The sequence below is a fragment of the Suncus etruscus genome, chromosome 12, assembly GCF_024139225.1.
Source record: "Suncus etruscus isolate mSunEtr1 chromosome 12, mSunEtr1.pri.cur, whole genome shotgun sequence".
NCBI classification, from domain to species: Eukaryota; Metazoa; Chordata; class Mammalia; order Eulipotyphla; family Soricidae; genus Suncus; species Suncus etruscus.
This window is the reverse complement of record NC_064859.1, coordinates 66,984,062-67,004,262: the sequence shown is the minus strand read 5'-3', so window position 1 is coordinate 67,004,262 and position 20,201 is coordinate 66,984,062. Positions and strand designations below refer to the sequence as shown.

At 34.2% G+C, this 20,201-nt stretch overlaps 1 protein-coding gene across 11 annotated transcripts in view; it reads left to right on the top strand.

Moving 5' to 3' along the window:
- MYT1L (myelin transcription factor 1 like) overlaps positions 1–20,201 on the top strand; it is a 476,191-nt gene that overhangs the window by 195,482 nt on the left and 260,508 nt on the right. For all 11 annotated transcript variants that reach the window (XM_049784897.1, XM_049784892.1, XM_049784887.1 and 8 more), the window contains exon 3: positions 16,210–16,356. The gene's annotated coding sequence lies outside the window, so the exon portion shown is untranslated. The remainder of the gene's footprint in view (positions 1–16,209; positions 16,357–20,201) is intronic.

Genomic DNA, 20,201 nt, shown 5'->3' with positions numbered 1-20,201 from the left:
GAATGACCTTGATTTTATAAAATAAAACTATATAAAAATTAAACATTAAGGTCAACTTGAAATATAATGCTTTCTTAACAACATTAACATTTTGATCCATGATTGTGGATTGCCTTCCAATGTATTTAGATTTTTAATTTCTCTAAACAGTATTTTTTATTTTTTAGTGTATGTAAAGTGCAATGATTTTGTTAAATTTACTTAGATATTTTTGAATTGTTGCTGTTTTATTTGTAGATATATTTATAGTATTTGTGGACTTTTATTGCTGATGTGAAGTGAAATGAAGTATGGAAGTGAAATGTTTGTATATTGACCTGGTAGAATTTATTTATTAGATATAATTTTGTTAAAATACTTAGGATTTTCTATATGCATAATTATGTATTCTACAAATAGAGAGAGTTTTATTTATTTTAATCTGTATGCATCTTATTTTTTTTTTTGCTAAATTTCCATGTCTAGAATCTCCCAAATAAAACTGTATAAAGAGAGCTTGCATCATTTCGTTATGCTATTAAGGAGTAAACTTTCAGTATCCATCATTAAAAATATTAGCTCTGGGTTTTACATAGATGCTTTTCATCAAATTGAGAAAGCTTTCGTATTTTTTTATTTTTTTATAAATATTTTATTTTGACCAAAGTGGATTACAAATCATTCTTTCTTCTATTTCTAGTTTTAAATTGTCATCTTTGCTTTTATTTATATGATATTCAATCTTTGTCCTTTATTGTATTGATCTGTGATCTATGCAATGTTCTCAGATGTTAAGTTAGCCTTGAATTGGTTAGTTTAATTTTGTGGAAGAAGTTTTTGTTTTTGTTTTTCCAGTTTTTTTTTATAATGCCTTTTCTTTTCCTTTTTTTTTTGGGGTGTGGACTTGATTTTTTTGTTTGTTTGTTTGTTTGTATTAATTTTTGATCTTGGGCATTCTGTTGTGCTTTAGATTTTTATTCCTGGAGGTATACTTAGGAATTGAACCCTAGTTGACCACATACAACCAAATACCCCCACTACCTTTCTCTTGTTTGAATTCAGAGAGAGAGAGAGAGAGAGAGAGAGAGAGAGAGAGAGAGAGAGAGAGAGAGAGAGAGAGAGAGAGAGAGAGAGAGCAAGACAAAGTTGTATAAAATGGAAAATATTCCCTTCCTCTACTAATATTTGGATAAGTTATACATCTTTAAATCTTGGTTAACTTGCACCAGTGCTGTTGTTGTTGTTGTTATTTTGGGCCACACCCAACAGTGCTCAGGGGTTACTCCTGGCTCTGCACTCAGAAATTGTTTCTGGCACGCTCGGGACCTGATGGGATGCTGGGAATCAAAACCGAGTTCATTCCAAGTTGGCATCATGCAAGGCAAATGCCCTACCACTGTGCTATTACTCCGGACCCTATGTATGGAGACTGTAATTGGTCTCATGATAGTATGCTTGTATGCTTCTAGTGGGAGATACCCTGTATCTCTTAGGCCAAGGGAAATTTCTTTCTAATTTCCCCAATACTTACTGTGCCTATACAAAACGAAACAAAAACAAAAACAAACAACAACAACCAAAAAACTTGCCACACCAGGTCCCCCCTCTTTTTTTCTTTTTTCTTTTTCTTCTCTTAAATGTATATAGCTTCTAGACAGGAGCTCCCGCTCACTTTGTTGTTGTTTTTGTTGTTGTTTTGGTTTTTTGTGTGTGTAGTGTGTGTTTTATTTTTAACAGAACCATAGAACATGAATCATCTTGTTCTGCCTCATATTTCTATGTCTTCCTACAAACTGAGAACAAAAAGGTGAACGGTACTAGGGGCAAAGCAGTCTTATGAGCATTACGTGGAAATAAAAATAATCAGACCTATATACTCAACCCAAAATCAACGACAATAGACTCAGAGACCCAAACTACAACAAGCTATACACGTAAGGGACCTGTTACACTAGCAGTCAAGTGGCTAAAAGTGGAGGTATGGATGTATGCTGTAAACTACAGTGGAGGGAGGTCAACAATGGTGGAAAGAATTGCCCTAATTCACTGTCACTATGTACCTTAAATATAACTGTGAAAGACTTGTAATTTTTAAAAAAAAGCAAATTTTAAAATTAAAATTAATATGCCAGTGCTATCTTGGCTTAGAAATCTTGTTAGAAATTTTATATGCTTTCTGTAGTACAGTTGAATTCTATTTTTCTACTGAATAAGTCAGTTGCAATATTTTATCATTTATTTCACTTACATTACCTAAAAATTTTGGCATGGAGCAATTTATAATATTCTATTATCCTTTTTGTGTTATTTTAGTAAGATCGATAGTAAAGTCTCTTCTTTCATCCCTAAAATCAGTCATTTGTTTTTTGTTGTTTTTTTTTTCTCTTTTCTTTTTCTTGGTCAGTCTCATTGTTTCCAAATAAGCAATAGCACTGCAGGGAGCACTGGACTCATTCAAGATGGGCAGTAGATGCCTCATTTGCACAGTTGGGATGTCCTGTTTCCTTAAATAATGTTGATTTCTAGGAAGACAATGGGGTTTTTTGTTTGTTTGTTTCCTAAAAAAGAGTGGGGTAATTTAAATAAGTTGGAAAAACACTATCTTGATAAAAAGCTTTGTTCATCTTCAAAATAATTTTGTGTGTGTTTGTGTTGCTTTTGTTTTTGCTATTCTATAACTCTTTTAAACTATATTCCCTTTCCTATTTTCTTATTTTGGAGTGAATTTTCTCCTGTCTTTATTTTACTCGTTTTTTAAAACGAAATTTTAGATTTTGAAAAGTGTTTTTCTTTTTCTCTTTTAAAGCATGCCAGGGATGGAACCCAGAGCTTCAAGCATGCAAGGGACTTGCTTTATTCATAGTTACAACACTGGTCCTTTAAAAAAAATTTTTTGTTTTGTTTTTTGGGCCACACCTGGTGACACTCAGGGGTTACTTCTGGCTATGAGCTCAGAAATTGCACCTAGCATAGGGGACCATATGGGATGCATGGGGATCTCATCCTAGGTTAGAGAAAGGCAAATGCCCTACCGCTTACGCCACCACTCCAGCCCCTAAAATTTTTTAATAGGTATTTACAATTATAAATCTCCATGTAACTTCTGATTTGCTGCACCCAATAATTTTAAATACTTTGTATGTTCATTTGTATTTATTGCAAATCACTGGTTTCCATTGTGATTTTTAATCAATTGATTAATTAAATATTTACAAAGTTGATTTCTAGTTATTTGTCTATTTCTAAATTTTTCTTTTTGTATTGATTTCTAACATAATTCCATTGTATTAAAAGTATATTCTTTGTGTGCTTTATTATATCCTTTTAAATTTAATGAGACTTTTTTTCTTCCCCTTCTGACATATAATCTATTCTTGAGATTATTCCATAGCAATTGGGAAGAAAGTCTTCTGCTCTTCCTGGAAGATATTTTCTGTCCACATATTTATATCTAGTTGCTTTGTAATGTTCAAGTCTTTTATTTTTGCATGGATCATCTATTTTATTTATTACAGGGCACTGATTTCTTAATTATTTTAAATTGTCTGGTTTTACTTTCTATTTTTTCAATTTTTTTAAAAATGTACTGAGGTTCTATGATTTACAAGACTATGGTTTACCAAACTATTAATAATGGTTTCTCATGCACAAAGTTTCAGCATCACATTCTTAATCAGTGTAACCACCTCTCTCTCCCGAAGACCCTCACCATTTTTATCTACCCATCTGAGTCTGTTGTTATTTCCATTATTGTACTTTGTTTTACTTTCCTTGCTTTTGCTTTTTTGATTAGTTAACTAGTTTGATACATTTGATATTCTCTGTTTTGTTTGGTTTCTGATTTTGGTGGGGTTTTTTTGTTGGTTTGATTTAGTTTTAGGGTTATACCCCCGAATGTGCTCAGGGCTTGCTCTTCTGCAATCTGAAATCAATCCTAGAGGTGCTCTGGGGACCATGTAGGAAGCCTGGGATTGATTAAACCCAGATCAGCTACGCTCAAGACAAGTGACTTCCTTACTGGCTGTACTATTGCTCTGGCCCCACCTGAATATTTTTAAGTGCTTTCTTTGTTTGGAGTTTTTACTTGTTTTTATACCTAGCATCCAAGTTGTGGTCAGTATAAATTAATAAAAGACCAACAATGACTCAAAACAACAATGGCTCAATGTAATTTCCTAAATACTTAAATACATTGTCTGAATGTCTCCCACTATTTTCGTATTTCCATAAAGAATCTATGTTGGAATGTCTTTACATTTAAGATAATTTATAGTACTGCCTTATCTCATTCCTCTTGTACAGGACCTCCCTTCACTCAGAATGACTGTTGTTTCTTTCTCTAGTCTTTCCTGAATATGCACTTAGTCTTGTATATGCAGTCTTTTTTTATCCCCATTGGAATCCCAGAGCTTTTCAAAATTCCCTATTATAGTCTGGTTTTCCAAGGTTTGTATTTACTTTTTATTCCCAACAAGGCTTCTGCTTGCCCCATCTGAAATCACAGCCCCAGGCAGTTGAGATGTTGCCAGCATTTGCTATTGTTTGGGTAATACTATAAAGGTAGACAACCCCTCCTCCTCCACAGAATAGATATTTCCTAGGGAACTTAAATTTTTACAAAATATTGACTGTGCCCTGAGGATAGTACCTTAATGAAAACTGAAAACTACATAAAATCTCTATGTCTTTAATATTGCTGGGTTTTGGATCCCCTGCCACTGAATTGAAGGAAGGAGGAATGGGTATAATTCCAAGTTTAAGATATCAACTATCTTATCAATTTTCAGTGCTTTCTGTTATACAATTTTCCAATTTATTCCATGACTTTATTTGATTTATTTCTGATATTGAGTACTTTTATTTGTTTTTTCAATTTTAGTATAAAATTTTAGCTCTACATATTTTATTATTTTAATACTGTAATTCATAAAATAATTCCAGCACCCATTTAAATGATGTTATGAATTAAACAGTAAACATTCTCAATAATATTTGTTCACTCTTGTTAAGAATGAATACATGCTTGTATAGCTTAAATGTCAAATTTAGTACTTAAGAGTTTATATGACTTAATTTTTTCTGCTATGGCAGAATTTATTCTTTAATTTCCTTGTCAAGCAGAACATTTCTCGAGAATGTTCTCATCTTCCCCTGTGGAAGGTGGATTTTTCATCTCCTGATCTCTTTCTACTCTAGATCAGATGTGTATTCTCAACCTAAAACAATACTGAATCCAAATAATTTTAAATTTATTAAAACTATTTTCACAGATCAAGAACACAACTCATAGTCTTAATCTATCAAGACAGTCCTTATACTCACCAAACCCTTCAGAAGTATGTCTAACCCACAAAAAGAACTTTTATTACTTTGAAAAAAAATTCCCTTTTTGATTTTTTTCTTCCCCTGAAGTGTCATTTTCCTACAAATAAAGTTCTCTACTTTCTCATCTCTCCTGTACATTGATAAAGGTTTCTACCAAAACTATTCCTTCTATAGTATACTGGTTAGAGTCTGAATTTAGGATTTAACGGGCCAAGTCTGCAACAGGATTCTGTCTCCTTCAACCTATTTGGTCATGGAAATGTTTATTAATCTCGCAGTTTGCTAGTTTATCTGTGAATTTGCACTATTAGTTACAGATGCCTCCTCAATAGCTTTGTTGTAAACCTATTGAATAGGTTTGTGTCTGTCTTATTCTTCATAAGTTAGTTAGTATTTGTGTCACTAAATAGTGCTTAGATCCTCCTTCATGATATCAAAATCTTGCAAAATGCTTTTTAATGGAAGATTTCTTTAGTCTATATTAACTACCGTATTTGCAGGCATTTAAGACAACTGGGCGTATAAGACAACCCCCTACTTTTGCAGTTAAAACATAGGTTTAGGCCTATATTCGCTCTATCAGACAGAACGTTCCTGTGCTGCAACTGTATGTACCACAGTGAGCCAATCACAACAAGCAAAGGTTCAAAGGTTATACTGTAATAGACTTCCTCTCTGACTCTGACCAATCTGAGCAGGCTTTTTACAGTGTAGACTCGGGTCCAGAACATTGTCTACATTGCATGCATAAAAAGCCTGCTTGGATTGGCTGAGTCAGAGAGGCGGTCCGAGCAGCCTTGCAGTGATTGGTGCAGGATAGAGTTGGAAAATTCGTTTTGTGGCAATATTCAGACAGTTTTCATTTAGCGGTATATTGAAAGATTGGGATATACTCGGCGTATAAGACGACCCCCGATTTCCGGTTGACATTTTTTTAGTTCAAAAGTCGTCTTATACGCCAGAAAATACGGTATTTTTTTTATTATTCTTAGGGACCCCATGCAATATGTTGAATCTATGGTGCTTAACTTTCACATTTACCTTTCTATCTTTGCTTAGCAGTTTTCTCTAAACTAGGTTGATACTTTATAATTTTCATAGTAATTCATCTACATATAGGTTTCTCAAGGAAAAATTTTCTAGTCATCCATAAGACAAATAAGCTTTGAAACGCTTTATTTAACCTCTTTATATTTCTATTGGCAGATTAGCAAAGTTCAATAAATATTCTGTGAAAAATTTATTCTTATTAAATATTGTTCCCTGGTTGGAGGATATAAAGCTACTATATTTTCAGATGCTCAGGAATCCTGGGGATGAGATTATCAATTTAAATACAAGGCATATTATGAGCATTGTCTGCAGAGCTATAAAAATATGTTGGGGGCCAATTCTCAGTGTAGAACAAACATAAAGAAAGTGAAATATAGAGACTTTTTTGGAAATTGAGTTGACTTCTATAATAAGCGGTGAAGGATTATAGGTAACAAGACAAAGAGAACAAACTAGGAAAAGAACATGAGATAGAAAGTTGAGTAACATCATGAAGTATATCTTCAAATTTTATTTCACTAATAAAGACTGACAGAGTCAGGTAAATCCAAGTGGCATATTTTGTACTTAGAGATGCTTAGATGATCAACTAACAAACTTAGATTTATTTATTGACTGATTAACATTTATGGTCAATATGAACCCTCTTAAAGTAGTTTAAAAGAAGAGAAACTGTGATAAACTGAATGAATATGAGAAGTCATGTGAGAAATTCGGTACATTTCACTTAGTTCCGGAGGAAATAAAGTGTGGGGAATAGTAGGAATAGAGTAGTAGAAAAGAAGAGAGAGTTTGGAGAAACAAAAATTATATTCAAAGAAAGAAAGAAGAGGAAGAGCCCTCTATACGGCATTTATTTATCTTCTCCAGAATTGAAGGCAAAAAAAAAAAAAAATAGACTCTGTGGGAAAGCCAAGAGAGAAAATAGCAAGCTTAGTTTTTGTTGAGGTGGTGGTGGTGGTGGTGGTGGTGGTTTTTGAGCCACACCCAGTGGTGCTTAAGGATTACTCCTGGCTCTGCTCTTAGGAATCACTCTTGGCAGGCCCAGGGGAACATATAAATGTCAAGGATAGAACTTGGGTCAGCTGCCTGCCAGGCAAATGCCCTACCTACTGTGCCTTTGCTCTATCTCAGGCATTGCAGTAGAAAATTATAGGTATTTGGATTTACAAATATAAAACTGAATAAAGTACTTAAAACACATTTAATAATTGTTAGTACAAAAGTGGTAGACAAAACCCTAAAGAGTTGAAAAAGGGAATAAAACCTCAGTGTTTCTTAGGAACAGGTAAAAGCAGCAGTCTACCAAAGACACAGAAAAGGAAAAATCACCATGAACCATCTTAGGAGACACACAGTGCATTTAGAAAATTGTTCCATTTGAATAATTATACTAATATTTCAAGTACTATTTTATATAAGCTCTTTTTCTTCAGGTAAATTAGCTTCATAATAAATCATTCTTTTAAAGAAAATAGCAATTGATGTGGTGATATGGTGTGGAGGACATGTTAAAATCCAAATTTGCATATTATTTAATTCATCAGACTTGGCCTGGAATTACCAGATTAATCTCTAAAATAAAACTGTAAAAACCTAAAAGTTCTTTTGCTCTTAACCTGCAGCTCAGTAGTTTGATTTACAATCTGTGACTCTCACCATCTGTGCCCATTTGGGGTCACCATTACTTATGACTAGGTTACTACAGCAACCTCTTAAATGAGTTTGCCATTCTCTGGGCTTACTTCCCTGATTAAGTAACATTCCAGATAAATCTTAGCTTCTAAAATTCCAGACTTGAAAATGTTTAATGTATAACTTTATTACTGCAAAAATTAAATATTACCAATCATTTCTTTTTTACTTATTCCAATTTACCCTTTGAGATCTCTTTACAGGTGCTCATTTTTTATAGCAAATATTTTCAGTCATTCTCACTATGAACCCATCGCATCCCCTACCTACCTGTACCATAACATTATTTGTAATATTGTATGATGATATAGCATTATTTTGACAATCTCTACCTCCCCCACCAAACACACACTAAAATGAACACTTACTGAGAATCAACAATTCCTTATTTCTGTGTTTGTCCTCAGTATTTGGCCTACTATAGACCCTAAAAGTGTGGTGACTCTCAGTTAATAAATCAATAATGATTAAATCCTAATCTGGTTATTAATGGAGAGTTATCTAGCAATTTTCTTACCAGCAGCTCATACTGATATGTGCATTTTAAAGAAATAGAACTGGATTTCCTGCAAAACCTCTCAGAGATTCAAATAAGCTTTTTTCCAATTAGTTAGGATTTGTGATGTTGTACTACATATTAACATTTTATTTCTATAGCATAAATCAGAAAGCCTCTGGAGGGTCAGGATTTATCTCTGCATTGTATTCCAAAGTACTACTCTTTTATATATAATTTCAAACTTTAACCCATCTTTTCTCTTCCCACTGGGGTTATTACTAATATTCATTAGCATTAGTCATTCTTATGTGGTATTATTATCATTTCATACATTACCACACACAGATATTCAAATAGATGTTAAATGACTTTTCCAACACAAATAATTATGTAGATGAAACTAATATATCTAATGCTCATCACATTACGTTGCTTTTATCTTTTTCTTTTTTTTTTTTTGGTTTTTGGGCCACACCCTGTGACGCTCAGGGGTTACTCCTGGCTATGCGCTCAGAAGTTGCTCCTGGCTTCTTGGGGGACCATATGGGACGCCGGGGGATCGAACCGCGGTCCGTCCTAGGCTAGCGCAGGCAAGGCAGGCACCTTACCTCCAGCGCCACCGCCCGGCCCCAGCTTTTATCTTTTTCTTAACATGAATATCTCTACATTTATTTCTTACTTTAAAGATAATGAATTATTCTAACATGCTGAGCTGTTTTAATATTTTATATTTGAGAGCAATATTTCAGAATTTGTTCATTGCATACAATAATTGCTAGTGTAGAACTGAAGACATGTCTAGTACAAAAACAATTCCTGTTTATCTTGCTCACCAGAATAAAGTGAATTGAGTCAGTATCAAATAACAAAAATATATTTTAAGGAAAGTAAACTTTTCAGTATGGACAAGATTACTTCTCTTAGATTCTTTTGGTGTCTTTCATTACTCTGGCTAAATAATCTCAGGAAGACTGAATTAACTATGAGCAGCCCAAAATTTATTTGACTCTATCCCTATTGGTCCAGTACACATAAGTATAGACTGGAGTGTAGAAAAATAGGACTATTTTTTAAATATTTATTTTAACCATTTAGGCTTATATATCTTTCACAATAGTATTTTAGATACATAATTAACATCAGATCAGGGCAATTCCCATCACCAAATTTATCCTCCCTTCACCCCTGTTCCCATCCTGCAACCCATATCCCCCACCTTCACCCCCCAGGCTGCTAAAATAAGTAGTCTCCTCTATGTCTAACTTACTACTTAGTGATCATATATCTGTTTAAACAAAGAAATGTGTAGGTACAATAGCAGGATAGATGGAAGGAAAGATTTTTAATGAAGAATAGACAAACTGAGGGGATAATCAAATGTGCAGCTATATTAAAGGGTACCCTTCTATAGTATATACAGATGAAGAATTAGACCATTTTCTGTACCTTAAATTCGCTTTCCCCCTTTTTCCTAATATAGTAGACAGAGCAACATTAAAAAAAAAACTTAAAAATGAGTATATCAAAGAAAAAAATTTTCTTCTTGATGTCCAGGAACAGTAATACTATTTCAGTTAGTCTCTCTCATTCTCATCACACACACACACACACACACACACACACACACACACACACACACACACACATCAAAGAGGAAAATAAAAGCAAAAGGAACATATGTATTTGTCTCTAAAACAAATACCAATCTTACTGTTCAACCAGAAATAGCCAATCAAACTTTCTAAGAGATGTGGACAATTTAGTGATATTTCTCCTCTTTCTGAGCCCTGTTACAAAAGACAAAAAGAAGAATTTTCAGTGCCATCATTGAAGTCAAAGCTGTTTCCTAAAATTCAGCCACTCAATTTTCAATACTGGCTAAAATTGAAGCCTGGATATGGGCCAGGGCCATGATCTGCAAAAGAGGTTGCTAGCAGCGCCCCCCAAATAAGAACTTCTATTTTTCTTCTCTCTTTTCCGTTTATTTATATTGGTCAACTTCACAGAACTCTAGGGCTTTGATCAATGTATATCTAAAGAGTTGACCTTTTATTAATTTGGGTCCACAGTAGGGTGGATGAGCTAATGATTCCTAAATGATGCTCAGGAGTCTTGGGGACCCGTTCTGGATTCTCAGTCAACCCAGCCCCCTGTGTGCCCCTTGTGCTTGTCAAGGTAACAAGGTATTACCACAGCTTTTCTCAATTTATTCAGGGCAAGCACTTTAACCCCTATACTATCCATCCCCAGGAACTTGCATTGTTAATATTTATTGAGGTTTTCTTCTTTTTTCTTTTTTTGTTTTTTCAGGCCACACCTGTTTGATACTCAGGGGTTACTCCTGGCTAAGCGCTCAGAAATAGCCCCTGGCTTTGGGGGACAATATGGGACTATGGGACGCCTGGGGATTGAACCGCGGTCCTTCCTTGGCTAGCGCTTGCAAGGCAGACACCTTACCTCTAGCACCACCTCACCGGCCCCTATTGAGGTTTTCTTAGAAAGAATATTTGATTTGGAAGCAAAGTGCTTAGACCCCTGGGTTTATATGACAATTTTAAGGCTTTTCCTTTTATAGTATTTCTAGATCAGAACATTGATTTGAAATTTTCCCCAGAATAAGAAATGCCCTTTGACTGAACCATCATTTTGGGAAAAAGCAAATTTTGTAATTTTTTATTTTGTTGTGTTTATTTTTCTTGATTTTGTTTTGCTTTTGAGGGGAACCACAACTGACAATGCTCAGTGGTTACTTCTGGCTCTGCCCTCAGGCATCATCCTGGCAGGATAGGAGGCCAAGGATCAAACTAAGGTGATCTGTGTGCAAGGCAAGTCCCTTTCACACTATACTATCTCCCCACCCTAGGCAAATACAGATCTTTGTCCAGTTCACCTCTGTTTTTTTATTTCACATTTGACCTCATAGTATATATAAAGATCTTTCATTTAAAAAAGATTAATGTTTGTGTGGGGAATACAAGAAGAAAATGTGTTTAGTGAAAACTGACTCCTTTATCTGCTTTTGACATTCTCTTTTCTGAGGTCCAATCATGCAATATTAAATGACTTGATTAAAAACTTTTTCCAAATTTATAGATTCACTTGTTACCCACATCTAATATCACAAATAATTAATTATTATAACCACATAGTAAATCCTGAGGTCTGGTTAGCAATATTATTCTCTTCCAATGGTCTTCTTTACATGTAGTTTAGAGATTTTTTTATTCATTACTATTCCACATAAAATATCGTGTACCTTATAATCCCTTTGAAATTTTGGTTAAAATTTGATAATTCTTTAATATGGAGAGTTGACATTGCCACAATATTAAGTCATCCTAATCATAATGTGATTCATCTCTCTATTGATTTGTCTTCTTTAACGTCTCTTAATAGTAATTTTCCTTATAAAGCACTATATATTTTGTAAAATGTATTATATGCCTTACAATTTCCCCATATTTGTCAGAATGATACTCCCATCAGTGGCAGAAATATATATATATATATATATATATATATATATATATATATATATATACACACACACACACACACACACACAATTATACTAAGCTCTAGTTTTGTGTTTTCCAGATATTGTGAGTTAAGTATTATGAGAAGAAAGAACCTAACTCCCAACAATTTCTTTTCTATTCATTCTACAACAGTTTTGAATCCTGTTCCCTTGACCTAAAACCTTGTTCTAAACCACTCTTGTATTTAGTCATATCTAAATTTGCCTCAAGATCCTCATCCAGTTGTGATCAACTGTTGATATTGTGCCTATAATTAATCTTATAAATAATTTTTCTATAGAGTCAATTGACTTTCTAATTTTAAATTGGTGTGAATGTGAGCTAGTAGTGTTTTAAATGTATTGTTTTAAAAATATAAGTATTCAAAGAAAACTTATGGTCAATAATATCTCAATAATGAATTTAAAAAGGCTCAGAGATAAAGCAATATGTCTCTGACCATGCATCAAAGCAGAACCATTTTTTAGAGTCAGTTTTGAAATATTTCAACTGTCCAAGCTCTGGGATGGTGGAAAATATAAATGAAATTGTATTTATAAAACACTTTAAAAGGTATTAGGGATATAAATTCTATGTGAATTTTTATTACTTTTATCATTATTATTAAACACTAATTTTAACTATGCTTGATTTAGTACAAGAAGTATGATGCAAAGTTAATCATAACCTAAGGTTCAATTTTGGTGCTACAGGAAGTCTTTTGGTATTTAAGTACTATAGATTACTTTTTTGAGAATTGAAACTTTTGGATAAAGCAGACATTGAGCAGGATTTAGATAAATAAGTAGAAACTAAATTGGCAACTTTAGTGGAAATTAGAAAGTTTAAAGGGAAAGTCTGATATGAAAAATTATAGTAAATTAGGAAGTAGAAAGACTTTCTTTTTTGCAAAGGACAAATAATTTCTGCATAACAGAACATTTGAATCTTCTCATAACTTTCAACTAGGGATAAAAATGTATTGTGTTTGTGTGTGTGGTGTATGTGTATGTATGAGTGTGATTTTGCATGAAATTAATAGAGGATAATTTCCAGAAAATTATAAACATCAAAAATGTAACATCAGGGGACTGTAGACATAATATTATGGTTAGAATATTTGTCTTGCATGTGGCTGACCTGGGTTCCATATCTGGCACTACATAGGGTCCCTTAAGCCTCTACAAGAGTAATTCATTGAGTAATTCCTTAAAACTGCTGGTATAGCTTAAAATCAAACAAAAGAGCAACATTTTTGTTTATGTTTTAAGTGTACTCACTTAAATTATGTAAAAATATGCATGCTCTTAGAATCAATGCTGTACAGAGAAGCTCTGCTGTTATGAGTGCAAGCTCATTCTAACTGCATCAGTTGCCCCCTGACAAAGAAGGGGACATTTTCTCCTCATGTGAAATAGCACTGAAACCCAGGCAAGGTTATTGAGGCTGATAAATCACATTCGGAGAGGGAAAGGAAGATGGCTACCTTGCTTGAATTGGTGAAAATGTCAAGACAGTTTGAGGCAGGTAATCAATTTAATCAAATGGCAGTGCTGCAGGAAGGACAGCCTGTGAAAGGATTAATGCAGTACAAAGTGAGGTCACAGTCTATACTGTAAAGCTTAAGATTGTTGTAACATTGAACTTACTTTGAGCATAGTTGTGACTTTACTCATAGCTCTGAATTTTGAGTATTTTTAAATACAAGATTTGTAATATACCTAATAGAATATTATATTAGATAATGTATTAGATATTAATATCTAGACAATATATTGTATATTTTGGATTATATATCTTAAAAATTCAAGAAATTTTTTTAATCTTGGACTAGAACATTATAACTATTACAGTAATTTGAAGAGTTTGTTGAAGCACATAATTTTTCTAATTTTTTTTAATTACATCCAATAGCTAAATATTTTAATCTAGGACCATCTCATATTGACTTTATTTTTCCTTCTCCTTTCTTTTCTTTTATCATTGCTGCTATTGCGGTGGTCAGAGCTGGGCCATGCTTGTTTGCCATTTACCTGAATTTGCACATTGTGTTGTGCCACTAGAGGTCACAATGACTGTGCTACTTAAAACACATTGATAGATAGATGGATTGTTTCCCAGTGATGGAACCATGATGGTACCTGAAGGTTTCCACCTGCAAGGCACTACCACTCAGCAAAATGAGCCCCACCTCATATTTTATAATGAAAGTAAGAAAGTGATTCAACTGAAATGTTTTCAACATGTTTCTTTAAAATGAGTTTGTTGTACTACAAGGTAAATAATATTTGTACCATTATATCCATGAATCCTATTAGATGTTTTGTGGTTTACATAGCACTGTTGATAGTATCATCTAAATAATTTAAAGGCTATAAAACTGAAATTATGCCAGTGACTCAGAATTTTATCCATTATTGCATGGAGAAAGAAGAGATTAAAAACTTTCTACCAGTACATTAGGGTCTGCATTTTGAAGGTAGACTATGTTAGTCACCCTCATGTTATCATAATAATTATCTCCTCAACATCCTATTGCATTTTTGTAATAATGGTATGCTTAGTATTAAATGTATAAGTTATTTCATGTGCTTGAACTAAAAAATATTAAGACTAAACATTCACAGTTATCTTCATGAAAGCTTATAATCTAGAAATTGGCCACTTTAAGCTAAGATAATGTAATCAATATATGTAGATATTTTGTAAGAATATAAAATTAAACTCAGTAATAACTGATATAAAATCATTCTGGATATTTAATTATATAATATATATAAGATATTATATATGTTATTTATTTTATAAATAAATGGATATAAAAATCTATATCATTAAAAGTTGCACAAAGTAAATATATAAAGTAGGGAGAAAAAATTATTTTTGTTTTTTTGGGGGGGCCATATCCGGTGACGCTCAGGGGTTACTTCTGGCTTTGCACTCAAAAATCGCTCCTGGCTTGGGGGGACCATTTGGGACACTAGGAACTGAACCGAACTGAGTTCTATCCTGGGTCAGCCACATGCAAGGCAAATGTCCTACCGCTGTGCCTACCTATTGTGCCGACTCGGAGAAAAAATATTTTTAAACCCAATCACCAACTCGGAGAAAAAATAGTTTTAAACCCAATCAGATTTTGTAAATTACATCAAATCAAAAGAAAAAACTATTTTCAAATTATATACAAATAATTGTTAAGGAGTCTTACCAATTGGTCCTCAGACTTACTCCTGACTCTGTATGAAGAGATTACTCCTTGCAGTGTTTGGTGCTGGGTATTGAAACCAGGTGAGCCCTGTGCAAGGAAAGCATCTTACTTTTGTACTATATCTGTCCTGTAAATATATTTAAAGACCAAAATGACCAGAAAGGAATTTATACTGCAGGAATAAGGACTAAAGAGTCATCTACTCTATATGTATAGATAGTTCTCTCATCATTATCAAAATAATTGAAAATTATATCTCACTTCAAGTATTGGTGGATATGACCATGAAAGCTCTTGAGTAACCCCAGCCCTGGAGCCTATTAGTGCTGCATTGTTGTATCTAAGTATTGAATCATCATATTGCCTGGATATTTGAGTACTGCTAGAGTGGTTGGTCCCCAAACCCTCTTAGAACTGCTTAAAAAGCCCCAGGCTAGTCTCTAAAAAGGAATACAAGATGGAAAGACTCCTATTCCATGGTGATGCTAGATCTCTATAAGTAGAGGAGCATAACTTCCCAGTCAAGGGAAGAGATACAAGAAAGAGCTAGTTAAGAGCAACAGAAAACGCTGGCTCACCATCCCCAAAACACACTCCACCTGTGTGTGTTTGGAACCTGTGTCCACTCAGAGATCCCTCTGAGAAAGTTCACTAAAGACCACTGAATTATTCTCAGTAAGTCCTGCCACACAGATAAAGCCTATGTCCAAACCCTCAGTTAACTAAGAAATACACTGTTTCCAAGAGAGTTATATTCAGAAGGTTGCCTGAGAAGACCCTGCTTCCAGGTACCTCTGTTCATACTATATTGTATTTTTTCTTAATCCTACATTTACATTCAAATATCTGAATTAAAATTCATTTCTTGGGAGCTGTGCTGAAAGTCTATGCCATTTCCTCACTCTTGAATTCCTTATTCAAAATTTACACAGATCAGGAACAAGTGCCTGCTGGAGACCAGATATTCTGCTACGAACACGTCATCTGTTCTTATTGAATCATCACCAGCCCCCAGAAGAGCAAGAGGAGACCAAGAAGTTGGGCCAGAGCCTGTGACATCTGACAAAACACAGCTCAGAGTATGCATTCTTTGTCGCTCTAAATCTAAAAACCAACCTTCCTGTTTTCAGAACCTTTCTTCTCCCCACTTTTGCCAAACAAATACCTGCCTTTCCATGAATTCCCAGAAATTCAGAATCATGAAGGAGCCAGGCATTCCACATCAATGTGCTTTCCCATCTATGCTATTATGGAATGGGGTGGCTAAATGTAATGGCAGCAAATTTACCCACAAATCTCATAAAATATCAGCAAGATCATAATGATAAGCCAGTGACTTTGGGTGTCATCTCTGCATATGATAGTTGCTTCTAAATACACTAAAAGAAGAAGGCAGCAGGGGTAGACAAAGCTGTGGTATAAATTTTGAACTTAGAAACAAGTTAAGCATTTATACTGTGAGCAGGTAAGGATGTTAATTGGCTCGGGAACAACAGTAAACAAGAAGGAGGCTATGAGGGCACAAGGTGCTGTTTCACTTTAGATACCAATGTTTATTTTCCCACTCTTTAATGTTTTATTTATTTCACTAAATTTTATAATTACAAACACAAATTTTAAATAGTCTTTTTGTTGGAGGAAGTCCGTTGTTTAGTCATGCAGGACTACCAATAACTCTAAGAAGAGGATTACAGGAAATTTAAAATATAAAACAAAATTGATAGGAGTGGATAGAAAATGGGAAACATTGAAACCTGAAAATTATGAGAAAGGATTTTACAAAGGAAGAAAGATACAACTGGGAAAGACTAGCATGGAGACAATAGAGTGGAAGTTAATGGAAAAATAATCATCTAAGACACCCAGAGTTGAATTTTAAAAATGGAAGAATTCATTTTACTAATTAGCTATAAGCTGGTATTTAAAACATAAATCTTTCTTATGATTAATTCAAACAAAAAATGGGGTTTTTAGATGACATTTTTAGGAGAGGGTTAAAAATGAAATCTGTCTTTTTCTGAGATTTAGTTATGTGTAAGAGATTAATATGTTAAATCCTGTAGAATTCTGTTAAAGATATCAGATTCAAACAATTTAGCAATTTCTGTTCTTTTTAAAAATGCCACTAAAATGACATAAGCATAGAATTTAGAAGTACAAACAATAGGGGAAACAATAGGAGAAACAACAATACTGTTTCCAAAACTGGACTGCAGTACTAAGTAATAATAGTAAAAACTGACCCAAAGAAGATAGGTAATATTCTAGCAAATTAAGTGGCCACATAGCACACAGATTTATCCTAGAGACTCTGAAATTAAGGAACAGAGGAATCAGGTCAATGGAAGGAAAGGGCAGGGTAAAAATGCTAGTGAACTAGTTGAAAGACTAAAGGTCCATTAGACATCCTGAGGTCTTCCTTTTCAGTTGAAAATTCAACATTTACTCTGGGAAAATGAAGTAAAGGTTTTCTCATAAGGATATTAGAAACATAAAAACTGGATACTGTACTGAGAGTACAGTAAAAGAAAATTTGAAGGGTAAGTATTGAGAACCCCACATCCTCTCCCACCAAATTTTTTTGGTTTATTGGAAGGGGGCACACCGGCGATGCTCAAGGGCTACTCTTGATTATGCATTCAGAAATTGATCCTGGCTTGGGTGACCATATGGGATGCTGGGGGATCGAACTGTGGTCCAGTCTAGATTAGCACGTGCAAAGCAGACATCCTACCTCTTGCACCCATGCTCCAGCCCTGCTCTGCTCTTTCATTCAATTTTTTGGTGGTTCTCTTCAGGTAAAAGATAGTCTTTTCAATGATAATTTCTCAATTGTCAAATAAATATTCTACTATCACTTTGATAGCATTTGATGCACATTAGGCACAATCCCATAGGTATTATAATTTTTAATTGTTTCATAAACTCCTTAGTAATTGCCACTTTATAGATGATGACATCAAGATGGAGCAAAGTTCAGCAATTTGTCAAGAGCTAATAAGGTTGGATTCTACATGCTGCCATCTAGCTCCAAATTCCAATTCTTAATTCTAGATCTTGACATAGATTTCCAGGAAGGATTTGTCATCAAGCAGTCAGAATACTCTTTGAATGCTGCTACATTGTTTGGACCATGTAATCCATGTAGTCAAAGCACTTCTGATGACTGCCAAATCTATTGGTAAAAGGCTGAATAGAAAAGGAGAATGGATAAAAGGAAACTGGAGGGAATAAAAATCATGTATAGAGAAAAAATAAAAAGCCATTAAATTCATTTGTACAATGAGATCTCAAAACAGAAATATTAAGGAGTGGGGCCAGAGAGATAGCACAGCGGTAAGGCGTTTGCCTTAGGCGCAGAAGGACTGTGGTTCAAATCCCAGCATCCCATATGGTCTCCCGAGCCTGCCTGCCAGGAGCGATTTCTGAGCATGGAGCCAGGAGTAATCCCCCCCCCCAGCACTGCCGGGTGTGACCCCAAAAAAGAAAAAGAAAAAGAAAAGAAAAGAAAAGAAAAAATATTAAGGAGTGAAAGTTTTATAATTTAAACATTATTCTGATCTATCTATACTTTCACTCAGACAGATATTATATTATAAAAATTTATCAAAAATGATTCTGTAAGGATCTTTTCTGGGGAAATCTAAGTATGGCAACCCCATATGAGGAAGAGAATGTCACAGAATTCAGGAGATGATTTAGCAGGAGAAGACAGCACCCTGGGTGTTGGCAACAAGATCATCTCAAAATACTCAGGAGTCCCCAACATCCACCTGACAAGAACCCATTGTAACGCCCTAGAACTTTATAGATAGCTTAAAGCTTGCACCTAAAATGTTTGTTTTTAATGAGGAACTTGTATTTAATTAAAAGAAGGTTGGGGTGAATTTGCAACAAGCACATAAGTAGACCTGCAAAAGCACAATCACAAATCATAATTTTGGGGAAATCATTATGTGAATTAAGGATGTAGTAAGCATGAATCACCTGTCAACAGTGTTTTCATTATTATGAAAATAATCTAATATAATTATAGTTAGATTTGAGGCAGGAAGTGAGATGGAAGAGCAAAGTGCATGAGTCAGAAACACCATATTCTCCAAATGAGAAGTTAATAGATAAGTACTTGGTGATTGGAAAAAGTGAACTATTGAGATATACTCATATTTAGCATTATAGAGTGAATATGTAAATATATACTAAAATAATTTAAAACAATTTTTTCCAGGGAGCTGGAAAATTTGAGGCTATTTCTCATAAGACAATGTAAGAGCTTAGCTCTAACACTATGTGTGTTTAATTTCGATGAGAGCACATATTAACTTTTAGAAGATTTGTGCATTCTGTTATTTATCATGATAGCTGACCATTGCAGCCTGCCAGACCATGCCTGGAATCAACTGTTGAATCCACTCAGATTCCGGGATTTGGAAAGGAGAGTTTCCCAGAACCAGATATCATAGGCCTGTAGGAGGGAATGATGCAGGACGAAGTGGTTGTATATTTTATCTCTGGAGCAAGAATACATGAGAGTTCTTCAGTCTTTTCCCTCCCTTTTTCCCTAAGATAATAAGTACACTTTGTAACTGACAGACATCCTCCTTGATAACTTGTGATCCGATCCAGTAGCAGTTGACAAAATCCCAGGGGCTTTCTAGACTGATGCAAGAGGTCCATACTAACAAAGACAGTAAAAACAGCTGTTCCAACATCTCTATTTTAAATTGGTAAAATTTATATATATTTTTGTTGCCAACAAAATTGTTTTGAGTGACTCAAAATGGGACTTATAGCTCGTGGTTGTGGTGGCAAATAAAGTAAAGTTCTTGTACACCTGGGTTGTCACTCATCATTTAAACATGTATACTACAAAACCAGTTCATGACACTAAAATATCTTTAACTTACATTAAACTTACATTTAT